This window comes from Salmo salar, chromosome ssa13 (genome assembly GCF_905237065.1).
Source record: "Salmo salar chromosome ssa13, Ssal_v3.1, whole genome shotgun sequence".
In the NCBI taxonomy this organism is placed as follows: Eukaryota; Metazoa; Chordata; class Actinopteri; order Salmoniformes; family Salmonidae; genus Salmo; species Salmo salar.
Window position 1 is genome coordinate 35,327,586 of NC_059454.1, and position 23,643 is coordinate 35,351,228.

Here is a 23,643-nt window from a genome sequence, read left to right on the forward strand (position 1 = left end):
AGCATACCTTGAGACTTGTTACAGTCAACATTTTGGTGAATTCTTTGTCATACCACCCCCCGAGTTTGAATCCCACTGTGACAAGTTAGTCCTGATCACAATCTAACTGCGCCTGAAGTGGCACAATGTGGTGTGAGAGATTGACTGGGGTCAACCTAGCAATATCAGGAAGTGTCTTGAGTGAGCCCATGTCCTTTTATTACAGATGTTTTGATTAAATAGTGCACGAGAACAGCGTGCCCAGGTCTCCTCTCCAAGGCCCCATCCATCACACAGCAGACAACCTCTCTGAGCGGAAATGGGATTATTCTCCACATTGGGCTGCTTGTCCGCCACACTCCTGAGTAAATGCATTACCTTCACGTCCACCATTACGCCTCCTTGTTTGTCAAGGCTGACAAGATGCAGCTTTTATTAACCTTGAGATAAAACCAGTACACAATGTGGAATATCAACTACGAAGCTAGCTACCCAGGAAACGTGAAGTTCCACAGAGGATGAGAAAAAGGCTCTAACAGGTAATACTAACCTCACATTCTGTAACTATATCTCTAAAAACTAGAGTTAGACCAGACTTAGCCGATTTGGGTGGCACTGTTTGTAAGGGGCCCAGGGTGAGTAGTGTGGGTGAATGTTCATTATTTAGAATGATCTACATGCCAAAACAAACCACTCTAACAAAAGGATGTCAGATTGTAAAGATCCTTCCTAGGTCTTCACAAACATATGTCAACACAAATCCATTAGCGGTATGTTAACCCTCTGACCTCCCAGAGCAATGACAAACTCAACAAGCTCAGTCACATAGACCTACACTGATCTCTAAAAAATCATCAGCAATATTCACAATGTCACAATGATAAAATAAGATAATGAGATCTTACACCAAACAAGCAAACTACTGTTGTGAATACTATCTTATTTTCTCTAAGTGTGCTTCATGTCCCATTAAGCAGGAGTCTCTCTGGAGAGAAGTCACTTAAGGGATCCAGGGAGGACACTCAGCCACCCTCCCTGCCACACATCTCTCTACTCACCGTCTCCAACCCAGGAGACTGCCTGCCTGCCACACATCTCTGCCTGCCTGCCTGCCACCCTCCCTGCCACACATCTCTCTACTCACCGTCTCCAACCCAGGAGACTGCCTGCCTGCCACACATCTCTGCCTGCCTGCCACCTTCCCTGCCACACATCTCTGCCTGCCTGCCACACATCTCTGCCTCCCTGCCACCTTCCCTGCCACACATCTCTGCCTGCCTGCCACCCTCCCTGCCACACATCTCTGCCTGCCTGCCACCCTCCCTGCCACACATCTCTGCCTGCCTGCCACCCTCCCTGCCACACATCTCTGCCTGCCTGCCACCCTCCCTGCCACACATCTCTGCCTGCCTGCCACCCTCCCTGCCACACATCTCTGCCTGCCTGCCACTCTCTCTGCCACACATCTCTGCCTGCCTGCCACTCTCCCTGCCACACATCTCTGCCTGCCTGCCACTCTCCCTGCCACACATCTCGGCCTGCCTGCCACACATCTCTGCCTGCCTGCACACATCTCTCTACTCACTGTCTCCAACCCAGGAGACTGCCTGCCTGCCTACCACATTTGAGCACTACTGTATCCTCTCTGAAATATTCTGCTCTCTCTCTGAAACCACTAGCCATGCCATAGGTGTGTGAGACATTAAGCCACAAACACCTCAAGGCAGCATCAATGCCTTAATCAATACCAATACAGTGTAGACAGTAGTGGTCCATCGAATGTAGCCTAACTGTAATCAAAATATCGTGATTAAATCAGTCAATTCACTAGGGGAGGTTTCATTTGTTGGCATGGCAATCAGTAGTCTTGGCGTGTACTAATGAAAATACAACCTGTATTGGTGTTCAACATGAATCAGCAAGCAGGATTGATTGACTGTAGGAACTGAAATAGACTAGAGCCCAAGCTGCCGGATGTACAACATTCACAATGCTGCGGGGGCTAACCTTGGGGACCTATAGATGTTAGTCAGATACATTCAATAGCAAAACCAGGAGACGCTGTGTCAGCAACACTGAAAAAATACTGAACAAAAATAGAAACGCTACATGTAAAGTGTTGGTCCCATGTTTCATGAGCTGAAATAAAAGATCCCAGAAATGTTCATATGCACAAAAAGCTTATTTCCCTCAAATGTTGTGCACAAATTTGTTTACATCCCTGTTAGTGAGCATTTCCCCTTTGCCAAGATAATCCATCCACCTGACAGGTGTGGCATATCAAGAAGCTGATTAAACAGCATGATCATTACACAGGTGCTGGGGACAATAAAAGGTCACTCTAAAATGTGCAATTTTGTCACAACACAATGCCACAGATGTCTCAAGTTTTGAGGGAGCGTGCAATTGGCATGCTGACTGCAGGAATATCCACCAGAGCTGTTGCCAGAGAATTGAATGCTATTTCTCTACCATAAGCCGCCTCCAACGTCATTTTAGAGAATTTGGCAGTACGTCCAACCGGCCTCACAACCGCAGACCACGTGTAACCACACCAGCCCAGGGCCTCCACATCCGGCTTCTTCACCTGCGGGATCGTCTGAGGGACCGGGGTGCTGAGGAGTATTTCTGTCTGTAATAAAGCCCGTTTGTGGGGAAAAACACATTTTGATTGGCTGGGCCTATGTCCTCCCAGGCCCACCCATGGCTGTGCCCCTGCCCAGTCATGGGAAATCCATAGATAAGGGCCTAATGAATTTATTTAAATTTACTGATTTCCTTATATGAACTGTAACTCAGCAAAATCTTTGAAATTGTTGCATTTTGCCTTTATATTTTTGTTCAGTATATTTCCACTTTTTATCTCCTCGTTATTCATGAACTGATCTGCTATCTGTATAATCATCAACTCGATTTTGCCAAATATAGGAGATATTCTGTCATTCGTTGAAGGATGATATCTAGCAAGCTTAGCAACTTTGGTCATTTGACATTTGTTTGACTGTCGTTACCAAGTTTGTACGATTTGACAACACTGCGCTCGGTGTGTCCTGAGAGTGCTCTGTGTCCAGATAGCCTACTGCTGAAATGCACTAATAAATTGAGGAACATGATAACACTCAGAATTTATGAACGGCCTGTTTCACAATTCACAATGTCATTGGTGATCAAAGATAGTTATTCTATCATTATTAAATATCAGTTTCATTAACTCTAAAATCTTTACATAGTGGTGCAGCCAATCTGACAAGGTGGTGCAACACCCCTCTAATTTGGGGAGAAACCTGGCATCGTGACCATATCTTGGTTTTAAAAGGCATTAAATGGGCATTTTCCGATTCAAATTATTAATTATTCCCGGTATTGAAATTGGCCGATTTTCGGGAAAATATTCATCCCTAAATTTCATGTTTTATTAGTCGTATGGGATACGCATGGTATACATTGTCCAACTGTTTCTGAGCCTATTGGTATCAAACCTGTTCCGATACCATCTGCCCAACGGTAAGGAAGAGAACAGCTCGTGGCTGGTGTGTGGGGTCCTTGATGATGCTGCAGGACTTTCTCAGGCACCACTTCCAGTAGATGTCCTAGATGGGTGGGAGCACGGTCCCAGTGATGTACTGGGCTGTCTTCACCATCCGCTGGAGGGCCCCGGTCCCAGTGATGTACTGGTCTATCTTCACCACCTGCTGGAGGGCCTAGGTCCCAGTGATGTACTGGTCCATCTTCACCACCCGCTGGAGGGCCTGGTGGTCGCCGATGGAGCAATTCACGTACCAGGTCATTATGTAACCAGTCAGGAAGCTCTCGATGGTGCAACGGTAGGTGAGGGTGGTGACCAGACCCAGGGCTCTGAACTTGGTGTCAAGCTTGGAGGGAATGATAGTGTTGAATGCTGAACTGTAGTCAATGAACAGCATTCTCGCATAGGTGTTCCTCTTGTCCAGATGTGTTACGGCCATGTGAATAGCATCTTCAGTGGATACAAAGTAGTCTCCTTTAAATCTTCATATTTGGTTGCGTTGTCAACCAAACACAATGCAGGTTACTGTAACAATAAACGTCTACTTATGTAATCATAGAAAGCATGCAAATGTTGCAGGGCTGTGGAGACAATTCCTATAATAATCTATGCAAAATCTCAAATGGCATTGACCACTGGCACCATGTACTTAAATAGTCTCAATTACAATCCAGGTCATTTGGTTCTGCTAGTAGATGAAGCACAGTGATAACACATTAAGTTGCTGTAGAAATAAACAACATCTAAATATTTGAACTTTGCTGTGCTTTTAAATGGTTGAAACCGCAGAGATGTTACATTTAGGTGACAACTAAACCTAAAATCTGACACATTACTTTTTCACTGGAATATTGTTGTGTTTTTAGATGGTTGAAAGCACAGTGACAATACATTGGGAATGTAACACATTTTTGACTGTCTTTTTTGAGTGGGTGAAAATAGGTTGTAATCTCATTGATCAACGTAATCAACCAAATACTACCCACGTTGAAATGACGTGGCGTGACCAGTGGGTCAAGTCTATTATAAGAAATGTATAAGCACTGTATTGTACAAACTGCATCAGCCATCTTTTATCAACAGACATGTCAAACATATAGGACCAGCAGATCTGAAAATGATCGCTGTTGGGTTTGGAACTGACACATCAAATGACAAGTCTAATCTGACATAGAACTGCTACAGTAAGACTGTAAAAACACACGTGGATATCAAGAGTGCTATTAGTCTGGAGGTGTGTGTGTTAACAGCACTCTCCCTCTCGGTCTTTCATTCCTCCTGACAGACGTTTCGAGTGAACACCCTCTCATGTGGTACTGTAGCAGCTCTCCATTGTAGCCAGCACGGAAGCACGGATGTTCCTGTACAGATAGATTCACTATCCCATAGGCTAAGTCATCAAGCACAGCCCATGCAGAGATTTAAGCAGAAATAAGAAATTGAACCCCCCCTCTTGTTAAAAGCTAATCAATGTTTAATTAGCCACTGTCTTTGTCCAGGCTAATGATCTATTAAATAATGTAAACAAGGACTATTAATCAGCCACACTACAGTATGTGGGGAGATATACCTGTTGGTAAAGTCATTATCACGTCTGCTGTGTCTGACTGATAGAGCTGCTGTCTTCATCTTACAGAGAAAGAGAGACCTTCCTGACAGACAGCAGTGAGTCTCTTGAGGAGATGAAGTTGACACCAGTGTGTCTTCAGTGGAATTCAATGAGGCCAGGCAGGCAGCTCAGTCTGTCCTATGAGAGATCAACTGCCCAGCACAGTTAGCCCAACACACACACTGTGGATGGTCGGGGTGTGGGAGCCCAGACACACACACTGTGGATGGACGGGGTGTGGGAGCCCAGACACACACACTGTGGATGGACGGGGTGTGGGAGCCCAGACACACACACTGTGGATGGACGGGGTGTGGGAGCCCAGACACACACACTGTGGATGGTCGGGGTGTGGGAGCCCAGACACACACACTGTGGATGGACGGGGTGTGGGAGCCCAGACACACACACCAACAAGCACGAACACGAACCAGCCATCAGACACTCCGACTCCCTGAGGAGGAGGACAATGAGGAGGAAGAGGTGCTGGTGGTTGTGGGAGGAATTTAATTAAGATATGTCTGTGTAAGGGATCTATCAGAAGAGTGGAATGAAATGGTCAACTGTATAGACTATGTGTGTGTGTCTGTGTACAAGTGTGCATAGTTCTAATATAGAGTATTAATTATTTCCCCATGACAGGAATCAGGCAGGAGGAAACACACCGTACCGTGCAGCACTCCACACTGCCAGAGCACATAGCTAAATAACAAAAACATCCTGTCAGAGCAGCAGGGGGACTCTCCTCTTTCCTCCTCATTACGAGCTGTTCAACAGAACAAAAGCATGTCGTGCATGACACATTACATACTGTATGCTCTGTGCACCTGCTTGCTGCCTGCCACCTGCCTGCCTGCCATCCTCCCATCCTGCTGCCTGCTTCCTGCTCGCTGCGTGACTCTACGTAAACCTCCTGCATATCAGTTTACAGGCAGCACTAAGCCACTACAGCTTCATCCTCCCACCACTACAACACAGCACAGATTGCAAAACAAATCCAACCTATATATTATGCTACAGAATGAAATTAGTGGGACATATAGTAAAAGCGGTAGGTACCATCAGAGCAAACATGACGGACACAAAGAAATAAGTAAGTTACTCACTCTGTGTCAGCTGTATGCAGTCTTTCTCCCAGATAAATATATCAGAGACCAGTCAAGAAGCAGATGGCTAAGACTCGACTCTCTCTCTCTCTTCTCGTCTGATCACTCAGTCTCAACTCTCTCTCTCTGACTGTTACACACCTGCTGGACAAGCGGAGCCTCTCTGGGCTGTCACACCAACTTCTGCGCTGGTAGGCTGGCCCTCTTTTTCCTCCCTTTCTAGCTCTCTCTCTCTAGATCTCTCATTCATTCGTTCTCTCTCTCAAAACTCTTGTGTTGGCGCTCTCCTCCTATCTCCCTCCCTTCCTCCCTCTGTGGCACGGTGCCCCTCCCCCGCACATGCTTGGACTGGGAGAAAGCGAGAGAGAGAGCGGGAGAGGGAGAAAGAGTGAAGCCTGCCGCTCTGCTCTGAGAGGCTGGGCTGGGCAGGGCTGTTTGATGGAGGTTTGTTCTCTTCTCCTCTGCGTTCATTACACCTCACCTTAATTAAACAACATGCCTCCCTAGCCAGGAACGGTTGCTCTGGCAACCAAATCAGTTACACACGAGAGAATATATCTGCCCTTCCCCCGACACATGGACAGACACGCAAAAAACACACGCAAGCACACACACACAGGCATGTGCACACACACGCACGCACGCACACACACACACACACACACCACTATATTGAGTGTGGGTTTATGATGATTCTATCATTAGTTTTCCAGTAAGAGAGAATCATTTTGATTGAGAGGATAAAAGCAGAGGAGCATTTCATGACTAATACCAGAGAAGCAGTGATTACACTCCTGCAATAAAAAGGAAAAGCTCATATTTCATCCATTACTGGAACGTCTCCTGAGTCCTCCTGCCACATTCAGCTTCTAACAGACTTAATGTCCCTGGCGATGTTCTCTTCATCTAAAGCATATGTTTGTTTGTCCCCTCAGGTACGTAGAAACAGTAAGTGGACTTGCCTTTACTAAAACATGTGCTCTGGAGCATAGTCATACAGTACAATTCATCCTACTAGTGGTGTTTGCTATGCCAGGAGAGATTACAAGGGATTATAGAACAGTCTTTATATTTGTGTATTGTGATAATCATCTGCAATTCATGTGTGAGGTGAATTGTTTTAATTCTCTTCCCTTGAAAAGGTGGTGTTAACATGTGAACTAAAAATGTAATACATGTCAAAATGTAGTTTCACATTAAATTGACATCTATTTCACGTTTGAAAATGTGATTTTCACATGTCAAACTGCAAATTTCACATATGTCCTTCTCTCCTCGTCTTTTTCTCAAAACCCATTGTATGAGAAAGCCATGCCCTCTGGGCACAGACGTCAATTCAACGTCTATTCAACGTTGGTTCAATGTCATTTCATTGAAATGACGTAGAAACAATGTTGATTCAACCAGTGTGTGCCCAGTGGGTAGGTCCCTCCCTTCTGACCTTCTCCAATGGGTTTTGAGAAGGAGGCAATGAGAGAGGGTCTTACGTCGATGGACTCCTCCCTTTCTCTCCCTCGCTTGCTCCCCATCTTTCCCTCTAACACCTGCTGTCCTGTCCCACTGTGTTTCTGTTTTCATTCCAGATTGACTGATCTTCGATTCTCTTTGCTTTTTTGAGCTGTTCTTGCCATAATATGGACTTGGTCTTTTACCAAATAGGGCTATCTTCTGTATACCACCCCTACCTTGGCACACAACTGATAGGCTCAAATGCATTAAGAAGGAAATAAATTCCACAAATGAACTTTTAACAAGGCACACCTGTTAATTGAAATGCATTCCAGGTGACTGCCTCATGAAGCTGGTTGAGAGAATGCTACTGTGAAAAATCTAAAATATATTTAGATTTGTTTAACACTTTTTTGGATACTATATGATTCCATTTGTTATTTCATAGTTTTGATGTCTTCACTATTATTCTACAATGTAGAAAATATTCAAACTAAAGAAAAACCCTTCAATGAGTAAGTGTGTCCAAACTTTTGACTGGTACTGTATATATATACTGCTCAAAAAAATAAAGGGAACACTTAAACAACACATCCTAGATCTGAATGAAAGAAATAATCTTATTAAATACTTTTTTCTTAGTTGAATGTGCTGACAACAAAATCACACAAAAATAATCAATGGAAATCCAATTTATCAACCCATGGAGGTCTGGATTTGGAGTCACACTCAAAATTAAAGTGGAAAACCACACTACAGGCTGATCCAACTTTGATGTAATGTCCTTAAAACAAGTCAAAATGAGGCTCAGTAGTGTGTGTGGCCTCCACGTGCCTGTATGACCTCCCTACAACGCCTGGGCATGCTCCTGATGAGGTGGCGGATGGTCTCCTGAGGGATCTCCTCCCAGACCTGGACTAAAGCATCCGCCAACTCTTGGACAGTCTGTGGTGCAACGTGGCGTTGGTGGATGGAGCGAGACATGATGTCCCAGATGTGCTCAATTGGATTCAGGCCTGGGGAACGGACGGGCCAGTCCATAGCATCAATGCCTTCCTCTTGCAGGAACTGCTGACACACTCCAGCCACATGAGGTCTAGCATTGTCTTGCATTAGGAGAAACCCAGGGCCAACCGCACCAGCATATGGTCTCACAAGGGGTCTGAGGATCTCATCTCGGTACCTAATGGCAGTCAGGCTACCTCTGGCGAGCACATGGAGGGCTGTGCGGCCCCCCAAAGAAATGCCACCCCACACCATGACTGACCCACCGCCAAACCGGTCATGCTGGAGGATGTTGCAGGCAGCAGAACGTTCTCCACGGCGTCTCCAGACTTTGTCACGTCTGTCACGTGCTCAGTGTGAACCTGCTTTCATCTGTGAAGAGCACAGGGCGCCAGTGGCGAATTTGCCAATCTTGGTGTTCTCTGGCAAATGCCAAACGTCCTGCACGGTGTTGGGCTGTAAGCACAACCCCCACCTGTGGACGTCGGGCCCTCATACCACCCTCATGGAGTCTGTTTCTGACCGTTTGAGCAGACACATGCACATTTGTGGCCTGCTGGAGGTCATTTTGCAGGGCTCTGGCAGTGCTTCTCCTGCTCCTCCTTGCACAAAGGTGGAGGTAGCGGTCCTGCTGCTGGATTTTTGCCCTCCTACGGCCTCCTCCACGTCTCCTGATGTACTGGCCTGTCTCCTGGTAGCGCCTCCATGCTCTGGACACTACGCTGACAGACACAGCAAATCTTCTTGCCACAGCTCGCATTGATGTGCCATCCTGGATGAGCTGCACTACCTGAGCCACTTGTGTGGGTTGTAGACTCCGTCTCATGCTACCACTAGAGTGAAAGCACCGCCAGCATTCAAAAGTGACCAAAACATCAGCCAGGAAGCATAGGAACTGAGAAGTGGTCTGTGGTCCCCACCTGCAGAACCACTCCTTTATTGGGGGTGTCCTGCTAATTCCCTATAATTTCCACCTGTTGTCTATTCCATTTGCACAACAGCATGTGAAATGTATTGTCAATCAGTGTTGCTTCCTAAGTGGACAGTTTGATTTCACAGAAGTGTGATTGACTTGGAGTTACATTGTGTTGTTTAAGTGTTCCCTTTATTTTTTTGAGCAGTGTATATACTTTTTTACGCACCAAACAATTAAGGCAACAGGGATCTTGATCCAGGAGGGGATTGAATGTCTCTTCTGTAACCAAGAAGCTTGATCTTGAAATCTAGCCACTAAGCTAGTAAGTTAGCGAACCAAATGCATAGCTGGAGCCCTGAGCTGGATATCATTTATTTGACACATCTTAGATTATCTAATAGTTATACTTCACTTATAGTTAGTTATAAGCAGCAGCGTAGTACGGCAGCCCCAGCGAGACAGGGGTGCCCCCAACCCCCAAAATGTTGGGAACAGTATTGAAAATCATACAGTTGGTATTTGAAAATACCCCGGTATACGGTATATCGCCCAAGCCAGAGACGAGCTGGTGGGGCTCTGCTGTGACCACCAGTAATATAGTGTAGAGAGGAGCTGGTGGGGCGCTGCTGTGACCACCAGTAATATAGTGTAGAGAGGAGCTGGTGGGGCTCTGCTGTGACCACCAGTAATATAGTGTAGAGAGGAGCTGGTGGGGCTCTGCTGTGACCACCAGTAATATAGTTTAGAGAGGAGCTTGTGGGGCCCTGCTGTGACCACCAGTAATATAGTGTAGTGAGGAGCTGGGGGGCTCTGCTGTGACCACCAGTAATATAGTGTAGAGAGGAGCTGGTGGGGCTCTGCTGTGACCACCAGTAATACAGTGTAGTGAGGAGCTGGTGGGGCTCTGCTGTGACCACCAGTAATATACTGTAGTGAGGAGCTGGTGGGGCTCTGCTGTGACCACCGGTAATATAGTGTAGTGAGGAGCTGGTGGGGCTCTGCTGTGACCACCAGTAATATAGTGTAGTGAGGAGCTGCTGGAGCTCTGCTGTGACCACCAGTAATATAGTGTAGTGAGGAGCTGCTGGAGCTCTGCTGTGACCACCAGTAATATAGTGTAGTGAGGAGCTGCTGGAGCTCTGCTGTGACCACCAGTAATATAGTGTAGTGAGGAGCTGCTGGAGCTCTGCTGTGACCACCAGTAATATAGTGTAGATAGGAGCTGGTGGGGCTCTGCTGTGACCACCAGTAATATAGTGTAGAGAGGAGCTGTTGGGGCTCTGCTGTGACCACCAGTAATATAGTGTAGAGAGGAGCTGGTGGGGCTCTGCTGTGACCACCAGTAATATAGTGTAGTGAGGAGCTGGTGAAGCTCTGCTGTGACCACCAGTAATATAGTGTAGAGAGGAGCTGGTGGGGCTCTGCTGTGACCACCAGTAATATAGTGTAGTGAGGAGCTGGTGGGGCTCTGCTGTGACCACCAGTAATATAGTTTAGTGAGGAGCTGGTGGGGCTCTGCTGTGACCACCAGTAATATAATGTAGTGAGGAGCTGGTGGGGCTCTGCTGTGACCACCAGTAATATAGTTTAGTGAGGAGCTGGTGGGGCTCTGCTGTGACCACCAGTAATATAGTGTAGTGAGGAGCTGGTGGGGCTCTGCTGTGACCACCAGTAATATAGTGTAGTGAGGAGCTGGTGGGGCTTTGCTGTGACCACCAGTAATATAGTGTAGTGAGGAGCTGGTGGGGCTCTGCTGTGACCACTACATTTCATGTGTGTCAATATATGAGCTGAAGGGAAAAAGACAGAAACCAAACCATTATGCTTACTTCTGGCTTTCCCCTCTCATTTACTGGTGTGTCAGAGAGAGGCAGAGACCAGCGTTTGCGTGGATGGATGGAGAGGAGAGCAGAGCTGTCCAGGGTGTAATCTGTGAGATCTGGATGGCTGGGTGATTGCGTGTGACCATCAGTTGACCCCAGAGCACAGCCTGCCCGGGGTTTACGAACCCATCACAGATACATCACATCCCATGGGATCTGAGGCATGGACAACATCCCACTATTAGGCTGCGTAGGGCTCAATCTCTCTCAGCTCCTCATTTCTCATAGAACGCTGAACCAGCTCCTTCAAACAAGCATGCTAATCACCACAAGCTTACCTGAGATGAAAAGTATCAGCAAAAATAGAAATTTCTCACAGGAAAAACGGGATACATTTGACCACTTCAAGCTTTGATAAAACTGAAGGAATGAAAGGCCAGCTGCTATCTACATCTGATGTGTTCAATGTGATCTATCAAAGTTGATAGAGGAGGAGCTGGTGATATGTTGATATGGCTCTGCCTCGGATACCTGGCGGTATTAATGACTGTTGATATGGCTCTGCCTCGGATACTTGGCGGTATTATTGACTGTTGATATGGCTCTGCCTCGGATACCTGGCGGTATTATTGACTGTTGATATGGCTCTGACTCGGATACCTGGCGGTATTAATGACTGTTGATATGGCTCTGCCTCGGATACCTGGCGGTATTATTGACTGTTGATATGGCTCTGCCTCGGATACCTGGCGGTATTAATGACTGTTGATATGGCTCTGCCTCGGATACCTGGCGGTATTATTGACTGTTGATATGGCTCTGCCTCGGATACCTGGCGGTATTATTGACTGTTGATATGGCTCTGCCTCGGATACTTGGCGGTATTATTGACTGTTGATATGGCTCTGCCTCGGATACCTGGCGGTATTAATGACTGTTGATATGGCTCTGCCTCGGATACCTGGCGGTATTAATGACTGTTGATATGGCTCTGCCTCGGATACCTGGCGGTATTAATGACTGTTGATATGGCTCTGCCTCGGATACCTGGCGGTATTATTGACTGTTGGTATGGCTCTGCCTCGGATACCTGGCGGTATTATTGACTGTTGGTATGGCTCTGCCTCGGATACCTGGCGGTATTATTGACTGTTGATATGGCTCTGCCTCGGATACCTGGCGGTATTATTGACTGTTGATATGGCTCTGACTCAGATACCTGGCGGTATTATTGACTGTTGATATGGCTCTGCCTCGGATACTTGGCGGTATTATTGACTGTTGATATGGCTCTGCCTCGGATACTTGGCGGTATTATTAACTGTTGATATGGCTCTGACTCAGAAACCTGGCGGTATTATTGACTGTTGATATGGCTCTGACTCAGATACCTGGCGGTATCACTGACTGTTGATTAGGGGGTTGAGAGGCCTGTCCTCTCCCCAGCATCCTTCCCCTCCTCCTTCCACCTACTCTCCATTGGATAGCCCAGCCTACAAGGCAACACGCTCCAGCATCACTGTAGGAGGGATAGCCCAGCCTACAAGGCAACACGCTCCAGCATCACTGTAGGAGGGATAGCCCAGCCTACGCAAGGCAACACGCTCCAGCATCACTGTAGGAGGGATAGCCCAGCCTACGCATGGCAACACGCTCCAGCATCACTGTAGGAGGGATAGCCCAGGCTACGCAAGGCAACACGCTCCAGCATCACTGTAGGAGGGATAGCCCAGCCTACGCAAGGCAACACGCTCCAGCATCACTGTAGGAGGGATAGCCCAGCCTACGCAAGGCAACACGCTCCAGCATCACTGTAGGAGGGATAGCCCAGCCTACGCAAGGCAACACGCTCCAGCATCACTGTAGGAGGGATAGCCCAGCCTACAAGGCAACACGCTCCAGCATCACTGTAGGAGGAATTGGACCAACCATTGGCCGGCCCACCCAATGCGATCTAGCATCACTAACTAACTCCTTCCACTCTCTCTGGGTCAACAAGCATTTCAATCAAACACCAACAACTTGAAAAAAACTTGTTGATATTTAACATGAGGAGGAAATAAACCTGTTGCTTTTAAATATAGCAAGCAGATGTTGCGTGTGTCCTCCTTCGTGTCTTTCTTTATAAATCTAGCCTCTTGCTTAAAAAATGAACATGGGCTGGCTTACATGTCGTATTTGCGCCTACAGTACATGCTAATTTCATTTCCAAACAACATTCATACAGTAGCATTATGATGGATGTAAAATGTTAAGGAAGTGTTCTACTTTTGCCTACATGTTCAGTAAACATGTTCTTTCTGCAACACTCCCAGTGTCTCTGTCAGTCCCCATGTCCCCCCCCCCATTCCCTCTAACACATTAACATCATGGCAGATGTTGCAGTAGGCCTCTGGCTTAATAAGGCGTATGTGGCAGGGGGTTCTAACGATCACGGATTACAAACAGAAAGCCAGTCACGTCGCAGACACCAACGCCACCCTACCAGACGAGCTAAACACTTTTTTTTATCACACTTTGAGCATAACGACTGAGCTGCCGAGGAGAGCCCCGGAGGACAACGAGGGCTGCGTGTTTACAGTCTCCAAGGAGGATGTAAGTAAGTCATTCAAAAGTATTAACTCTCGCAAGGCTTCCGGCCCAGACGACATCCCTAGTCACGCCCTCTGAGCATGAGCAGACCAGAAAGCTGTTGTGTTTTCTAACATTTCCAATCTCTCTCTAGCTCAGGCCACCTGCTTCAAGATGTCCACTATCATCCCCGTGCCTAAGAAAAGGAAAGGAACTGAATGACTCCTGAACCGTAGCACTCACTTTGGTCATCATGAAGTGCTTCGAGAGGCTAGTCAAAGACTGCATTACCTCCTCCACACAGAGGCACCCCCTCAACAGACATATAGCCTGTTTCCACCCCAATGAACATGTGTCATGCTGAATAGCCACCACTACTCCTACCCCTCTAACCTAATCTATGTTCCAAACAGGTCACATCCCATCATGCTGTCCAGCTCTTAGATTAGATTATTTCTTATTGTTGTTGCATTGTCCAGAAGGAACATGGAAGTATGTGTTTAGTTGGACGGTGTATACCATGTGTATCCTGCACATACCATTAATAAAACTAGAAACTTTCTCTGCCCTGCGCTGGTCTGACCTGGCTGCCACCAGTCACTCTTGGCCTGTCCTGGTCTGTCCTCTAACAGCCACAGACAGGAGCAGAGCATGTGTTGTGAATTAACACATAAATAAAGCCTGCTGGACTAAGATCCACCTGCTCCCCTCAGGGGCCCTTGAAATGTCCATCTCAGCCCTAAGGCCTTGTGATGGAGCTGGCCCAAATGGGCACAATTTCAAATGGATGGGAGAGCGATTGTCCCTGAGGAAAAAAGCAATTCCTTTTAAGCAGTGCTTTAGACAGGCTAATGTGATGCATCACTGTCTCCTCTCTGTCTCTGTGTGTGTGTGTGTATCCGTGCGCGCATGTGTGCGAGTGGTGTGGGGGACAGTGTTCATTTTGGCACTCTTTTAGATTTAGTCTAGTCGTAGACATTTTGACAAAACAATTAAGTCTTAGTCAAATTTCTGTCATTTGAATACTGATTTTAGTTTGTCAAAATTACAAAAACAGTGGGCCATTTTAGTCAACTAAATGCCCTTTCATTTTAGTCACATCATATTTGCATTACCTCATTAACCAATAGTAAACAGAAATCACTGACTGCCATGTGCACAAACGTACATAACCTTGTCCTACCAACATATTGTTCTGCATACCACCCTATTCTCTTCCCAACAGCAGAAATATGACAAACATCTATAAGAGTAGTATGGGTTTCACAGCATCATCGCCATCGTTATCAATGTTGTCATCAACGTTCCACAGATGCCGCAGCCACATTGGTGTCCAAACTAGAATGGGCTAATGACTTTGAACGAGAGCGAATGACTGTTTCGCTCAGTGATGTAGTCGAGACACTAAACCTCGAGTCCGAATCGAGTGCCAAATCCCCTGTACTCGAGTCCGAGTTCCCTATGTTCAAGTTCAAGTCCGAGTCACCAATAGTCGAGTCACAAGTCCCTATGGCTGAATTCCCAGTGCTCGAGTCCTGGTCCAAGGCTACTGGTAATGTTACCAGGGTCACGTTCAGTTGCAGATAGAAATTACATGAACAGAGCCGCCATTATTTCTTATTATATGTCAGAGAGGCATATTTGTTCTACATAGCATATTTCTATCTGAATGTTCCAAAATGTTGTGCCCCGCTGAACGCACCCTGAGTTGGTAGCTATATGTAGCTAATGAAGTAACACGACTGAAAAGGTGTAGCCTAAACAAAAGGTTTAACGGTATGGTCCGCAAGTAGCCTAGTTTTAGAATGGCCCGCGATATGCGGCCTGTCAATGAACTTCACAAAGAAAAAAATGTAGCGCCGTTATTACGGGTCCTATCTTTTGAAAGGTAAGGGTTAGAATCAATCTGTTTTCTCTGAGGAAAACAGGGAGGCTTGGCTACAGAACCTGGCTATGCAATGCAGTGGGGAAAGTGGGAAGGTTATGCGAGACTACAAATTCAAAGACAGATTACTTTTCTATACTCAAGGGAGAGAAAAACATGTAGACTGTTGTTTTACTATTAAACTCAATACTGTGGGCCAGAGCGGAACCTGTCTGCCCACACTCTTCTTCTTCTTCTTCTTCTTCTTCTTCTTCGGAATTCAGTTGGCGGATTGCAGCCAACTTTCAGGTGCATATACTGCCACCTACTGTACTGGAGTGTGAGGCCAGTCACCGCCTACCTACATGAAATGATCTTCATTAGTCCTGTTCCTCTATGAAAGTGAAATATAGCCCCAGACACCACCACTTACACTCATTAAAAACCCACTACCCCATTCCACTACTTTGCACCATGCCAACAGCCTGGGAGGACAGGAACCACCACTCAACACACCCTGTAACTCTTCTGAAGTCAAATCTTGTATACCCAAATAGTTCTCTGCAGCTGCCACCACAACATATATTTTCTGTGATTTACGATATATTTTCTGTGATCTCTGCAGTACGGATGATAACCACTACTATGAACGCTAAGAAGCCAACCTTGATGAAGCATAAATCACTCATTGGCTTATCCCTCTGTGCTGGCACCAATCTACTACTCACTGGAATCCTCTCAGGATCCTGCACCCTTGACTCATCCTCCTCCACTTGCTTCAATGCCTCAGCATACAGCACTCTGCACTACTTTGACTCTGGCCACTCAATCTGTCTCTTTAGCACCGGACACTTCCGATCCTCAGCAACATGGACACCCCTACAGTTAACAAACACAACTTTATCCACCAAAACTTGACTATCCTTCCATGCCCTCCTGCACACTTACCACATCTCCTTCCTACACACTGCGACACGACCATAAACGTTGCACCTGTTTTTTTCTGGGTCTGTTTAGTCAGTTATAGTCTTGTCAATTGCCTCTGAGAAATAGGTGTTTGACAAATATTTTTGTCACTTTTTTGTTGAGGAAATTAACACAAGCATCACATCCCAAGAGTAGTCTTTGGAAAATCCTTTTTCCTCCAAACATTACTATTCAAGTACTTCTCGGCATGGGTGTAATGGTATTCCTCTCTGTGTGCGTTTTTCCTGCACGGAGCCATGCATCACACACTCCAGCACACACGTCCTATCCCATCCACTCAGAGCAATGTGACACACAGGTCACCTCTGGGCAAATATGATGAATTGCATATCCTACTAAAAGTGCCCAATTGTCAACATTCTCCTCTGGCATCGCAGTGTGTTTTAAGACCATATCTCTCCTTCAAAATGAAATCTACCTGCAGCCTTAAGAGGCACCAAATAATGGAAATATTGGACAGCAGTCAAAAAAGCAGATTAGTCTGACTCAGAGACATTCTTAATGGGTTCCTCAACAAAAGTCATTTGGTGAAGGACCATTTGGCACAACATTCAAAGATAAGAAAACAGTTCTCGGAGTTGTTTCTTAACCCTTATCGAGAATTGAAGTGTTTGGCTGCCATGGCAAACAAACCACAGTCTGGAAACCTTGAAGCATGACTTTTCAAAAAATGGGGACATTTGTAACGCATGACACAATGACAGAACGGCAGAATCTATTTGAAGTAATACACTACATGACCAGAAGTATGTGGACATCTGGGCGATTAAGCCTTGCCTGGCTCGCAGTTTGCGTTCCAATTCATCCCAAAGGTGTTCGATAGGGTTGAGGTCAGGGCCAGTTCTTCCACACCGATCTTGACATAGACCTCGCTTTGTGCACAGGGGCATTGTCATGCTGAAACAGGAAAGGGCCTTCCCCAAACTGTTGCCACACAGTTGGAAGCACAGAATTGTCTAGATTGTCATTGTATGTTGTAGCGTTAAGATTTCCCTTCTCTGCAACTAAGGGGCCTAGCCCGAACCCTGTAAAACAGCCCCAGACCATTATTCCTCCTCCACCAAACTTTACAGTTGGCACTATGCATTCAAGTAGGTAGCATTCTCCAGGCATCCTCCAAACCCAGATTCGTCCGTTGGACTGCCGGATGGTGAAGCGTGATTCATCACTCCAGAAAACGTGTTTCTACTGCTCCAGAGTCCAATGGCCGCGAGCTTAACACCACCCCAGCTGACGTTTGGCATTGCGCATGGTGATCTTAGGCCATAGAAACCCATTTCATGAAGCTCTCGATGAGCTTCATGCTGACATTGCTTCCAAAGGCAGTTTGGAACTCGGTAGTGAGTGTTGCAACCGAGGACAGATGTTTTTTATGCACTAAGCACTTCAGCGGTCCTGTTCTGTGAGCTTGTGTGGCCTACCAATTTGCGGCTGAGCCGTTGCTGCTCCTAGACGTTTCCACATCACAATAACAGCACTTACAGTTGACTGGGGCAGCTCTAGCAGGGCAAACATTTGACTAACTGACCTGTTGGAAAGGTGACATTCTCACTCTAAAAATGAGGGGTTCAACAAGGGTTCTTCTAAAATCCTCAGAGTTCTTCGAAGAACCTTAGGGTTCTTGGCACTGAAAATGGCCCCCAAAAGGTTCTTCCAAGAACCCCATAGGAGGTGGGGTTCAACGAGGACCCTCCTTAGTTGGTGGGGGGTTCTTGCAGGAACCTAACTGCCCAACTGAAACATTTAGATTTGAATTTGAAAGGACAGCAGGTGCAGGCACTTAACTGTAAAAATGTAAAGATCTCAATTTAAGGTAAGGTTTGTCCCTTGTATGATCTAAATTCATATTGTTTTACGATGATACTCTTTCTTTTCATGTTTGTGCAAATCTTTCTAAAACAGAAAATGGACGCAATTCAATGGATATCAATCAAAGAGGTAAGAATATGTGGGCTATAAGAATATGTTGAATGCTAGCTGTATTGGGTGCAGATGACTGAACTGACAAGGAGGCATACATATGTAAATTGGTATTGGTATGTTATGCAGATAACATTTACCATCATCCTTCCTTACCTCGTCAATGAATATCCCATAGGCCTCTACATTATGGACAAGGTATGTGTATGAAAACCATTATCAAAACAGTTTTTTTTTCATTCACATTCACCACAAAAAACAAGGTATGAATACTGTTGTGTGCATTTTTTGTTAATCATCTGTCTAATTACTATTTTTGGGATTCACAGACTTCACCCTCCCTACACCTCTGATGAATATAACAGGAAATCTGTTCGATAACCATGCACTGCAAAATCATTCTGGCTATGGATACGGAGAACATCAACACATTAACATCAACATGGCAGAGGATAAACCCACTGGACTTGGGGCTCTGCTGCGAGTTTACCTCATATTTGTATTTTTCTTTGCCAAAAATCATAATAAACACTGGCAACTAAAATATGGTGTTATTGTTATGCATATTATTATTATTATGAATAATTATTATTATTAATAATAATAATAATAATAATAATAATAATAATAATAATAGGGGATGGGGTAGTTCAGAAAGTAACCCCAAAAGGTTATTCAAAAGGTTATTCAAAAGGTTCTTTGAGGATCCATTAAAATTATTTGAAGAACTTATAGGGGTTCCCCCACAGTTTCAATTTGAAGAACTCCTAAAGAATACTCCAGGAACCTTTTCTTTTTAGAGTGCTATGACGGTGCCACGTTGAAAGTCACTGAGCTCCTCAGTAAAGGCATTATACTGCCAATGTTTGTCTATGGAGATTACATGACTGTGTGCTCAATTTTATACACCTGTCAGCAACGGGTGTGACTGAAATAGCTGATCCACTCATTTGAAGGGGTGTCCACATACTTATGTATATATACAGTACTAGTCAAAAGTGTTGGGGTGCTGCATCAGATGACATGGCCTCCACAATCAGCCAACCTCAACCCAATTGAGATGGTTTGGGATGAGTTGGACCGTAGAGTGAAGGAAAAGCAGCCAACAAGTGCTCAGCATATGTGGAAACTCCTTCAAGGACTGTTGGAAAAAGATTCCTAATGAAGCTGGTTGAGCGAATGCCAAGAGTGTGCAAAGCTGTCATCAAGGCAAAGGGTGGCTACATTGAAGAATCTCAAATACAAAATATATTTTCATTTGTTTAACACTTTTTTGGTTACATGATTCCATATGTGTTATTTCATAGTTTTGATGTCTTCACTATTATTCTACAATGTAGAAAATAGTACAAATAAAGAAAAACACTTGAATGATTAGGAGCTGTTCAAACTTTTGACTGGTATTGTATGGTGTAATATAATATAGACACAATAATAAGCACTCAACCCAATTCAAAATGGTTGCTCTTTGAATACATTGAATAACTAAGTGATTGAAGTATTCCATTTGTGAGCAAAGTGTTGTGTGACGAGACTGTGTGATAGGTACCAGCCAGCCTACATGCACCACAGGTACCAGCCAGCCTACATGCACCACATGTACCTTTACCTCCCCAAACAGCTGCCTGCATCATTAGTATACATTAAAAAGAGCAGGTGATTCTGAATAAACCACATCCTCTCCTGCAACACCTTCAGATTCTCAATCCCCACCTAGGAATGTTTTCAATCGAGAAGCTGCTGATAAATTATCAATCAAATAAACAAATAAATATGTATAGCTGCCTAGAGGTAGGTAAAAGGGTTTCTCTCTGGCAGTGGCGAGCATGACGAAGAACTGTAGGCTACACGTGTGCACTGCGGAGGCCAATCAGAGGCTTGGAAATGTGAATTGGGTCAAGTTGGAGGGTATAATGCATTTAGGTTGTAGTTTATTGAGATGCATGAATACACCACATTAAAATGTTGATTTTATGGCTGTTTTCAAGAAGGTACTACTCATCAGTTTTTTTATTAGTATTATTGCAAATAGAAAATCTCACAATTGTGCTGGTTAGGTAAAGTTAGATCAAGCTGAATCAATGTTTTGCACGATCACATTATGGTGAAATCCTGCACGGAGCCTTCACCGCTACAACATAATGACTCATTAGCATGTTACATAACAGAACTGAATGTAATACCATAGCATAGTAGGGCTGTAACGTTACTGTTACACCAAAACACCTCATTTCTAATCAGATTTTAGGATGGTTAGCTGAAGCTGAATAGTCTCCCCCCCAATATATAATGCGCTAAACTCAACAGAGTGCACCACTAGGCAGGATACATGCTTTGATTATAACAAAATACAAGAAAGGCTAATAGTTTGTTAACACCATCTGCTCTAATTCACTCATGAAACAGTAATTCAAACAGATCTAAATGCATATTCCCATGAAACTGATTGAGATCAATCAAATGATTGGCATGGAGATGCAGTTTTGGACGTTTCACCAGTAAAACATGAAGAATTATCATTCACGATTGACAGTGATGATGACCTATTTTGAAATGATGGATGCCTAACTTGGTGTTTGAGGGTATCAAAAACAAATATGTGTGGGAATCGGCAGATGTTGCAATTGGAGGAGGCATTCATTGTATGCATAGTATATAATGATGATTCAATACGGTACATCTGGCGGTACAAACTTTGGTTGAGGAAATGATGAGGTCACAAAAACTATTTTAAAAAACGCACTCCCTCGCCTAAAGAATTTGCACAACACCACTGGTCGTAATCCCATGACTCTAGATGGAATCAAATCAAATCGTATTGGTCACATACACATGGTTAGCAGATGTTAACGCAAGTGTATAGAAATTCTTGTGCTTCTAGTTCCGACAATGCAGTAATATCTAACAAGTAATCTAACAAATTCACAACAACTACCTTATACACACAAATGTACAGGGATGAATAAGAATATGTAGACAAGATGCAGTAGATGGTATTGAATACAGTATATACATATGAGATGAGTAATGTAAACATTATTAAAGTGCCGTTATTTAAAGTGACTAGTGATACCTTTATTAAGTCCATTTATTAAAGGGGCCAGAGATTTGAGTCAGAATGTTGGCCGCAGCCTCTCTATGTTAGTGATGGCTGTTTAACAGTCTGATGGCCTTGAGATAGAAGCTGTTTTTCAGTCTCTCGGTCCCAGCTTTGATGCACCTGTACTGACCTCACCTTCTGGATGTTAGCGGGGTGAACAGGCAGTTGTTGTCCTTGATGATATTTTTGGCCTTCCTGTGACATCGGGTGCTGTAGGTGTCATGGAGGGCAGGTAGTTTGCCCCCGGTGATGCGTTGTGCAGACCTCACTACCCTCTGGAGAGCCATGCAGTTGAGGGCGGTGCAGTTGCCATACCAGGCGGTGATACAGCCCGACAGGATGCTCTCGATTGTGCATCTGTAAAAGTTTGTGAGTGTTTTAGGTGACAAGCCAAATTTCTTCAGCCTCCTGAGATTGAAGAGGCACTGTTGCGCCTTCTTCACCACGCTGTCTGTGTGGGTGGACCATTTCAGTTTGTCTGTGATGTATTCGCCGAGGAACTTAAAACTTTCCACCTTCTCCACTACTGTCCCGTCGATGTGGATGGGGGGTGCTCCCTCTGCTGTTTACTGAAGTCCACAATCATCTCCTTTGTTTTGTTGACATTGAGTGAAAGGTTGGTTTCCTGACACAACACTCCGAGTGCTCTCACCTCCTCCCTGTAGGCTCTCGTCATTGTTGGTAATCAAGCCTACCACTGTAGTGTCGTCTGCAAACTTGATGATTGAGTTGGAAGCATGCATGGCCACGCAGTCATGGGTGAACAGGGAGTACAGGAGAGGGCTGAGAATGTACCCTTATGGGGCCCCAGTGTTGAGCTACAGCGGGGTGGAGATGTTGTTTCCTACCTTCACCACCTGGGGGTGGCCCGTCAGAAAGTCCAGGACCCAGTTGCACAGGGCGGAGTCGAGACCCAGGGTCTTGAGCTTAATGATGAGTTTGGAGGGTACTATGGTGTTAATTAAATTCTGAGCTGTAATCGATGAACAGCATTCTTACATAGGTATTCCTCTTGTCCAGATGGGATAGGGCAGTGTGCAGTGTGTTGGCTATTGCATCATCATTGGACCTTTTGGGGCGGTAAGCAAATTGGATTGGGTCTAGGGTATCAGGTAGGGTGGAGGCGATATGATCCTTGACTAGTCTCTCAAAGCACTAGGCAATAGTAATTTAGTTCAGTTACCTTAGCTTTCTTTATGAACAGGAACAATGGTGGCCCTCTTGAAGCACATGGGGACAGCAGACTGGGATAGGGATTGATTGAATATGTCCGTAAACACACCAGCCAGCTGGTCTGTGCATGCTCTGAGGACGCGGCTTTGGATGCCATCTGGGCCGGCAGCCTTGCGAGGGTTAACACGTTTTAATGTTTTACTCACGTTGGCCACGGAGAAGGAGAGCCCACAGGCTTTGTTAGCGGGCCGTGTCAGTGGCTCTGTATTGTCCTCAAAGCGAGCAAATAAGTTGTTTAATTTGTCTGGGAGCAAGACGTCGACGGGGCTAGTTTTGTTTTTGTAGTCCGTGATTGACTATAGCCCCTGCCACATGAGTCTCGTGTTTGAGCCGTTGAATTGCAACTCTACTTTGTCTCTATACTGACGCTTTGCTTGTTTGATTACCTTGCGGAGGGAATAGCTGCACTGTTTGTATTTGGTCATGTTTCCAGTCGCCTTTGCGCTTTCAGGTTTGTGCGAATGCTGCCATCAATCCACGGTTTCTGGTTAGGAAAGGTTTTAATAGTCACACTGGGTACGACATCTCTGATGCACTTGCTAATAAACTCGCTCA

The 23,643-nt window shown here is 45.3% G+C and overlaps 1 protein-coding gene across 20 annotated transcripts in view; it reads right to left on the reverse strand.

Annotated features, from left to right (window-relative positions):
- Positions 1 to 23,643, reverse strand: part of LOC106567251 (rap1 GTPase-activating protein 1) — a 125,226-nt gene that overhangs the window by 35,030 nt on the left and 66,553 nt on the right. The window contains exon 1 of one of the 20 annotated variants that reach the window (XM_014136326.2): positions 6,221 to 6,573. The exons of 18 other annotated variants lie outside the window; for them this stretch is intronic. The gene's annotated coding sequence lies outside the window, so the exon portion shown is untranslated. Of the gene's footprint in view, positions 1 to 6,220; positions 6,574 to 23,643 lie in introns of those variants that run through there. One more of the 20 variants, XM_014136327.2, reaches the window with a different exon arrangement.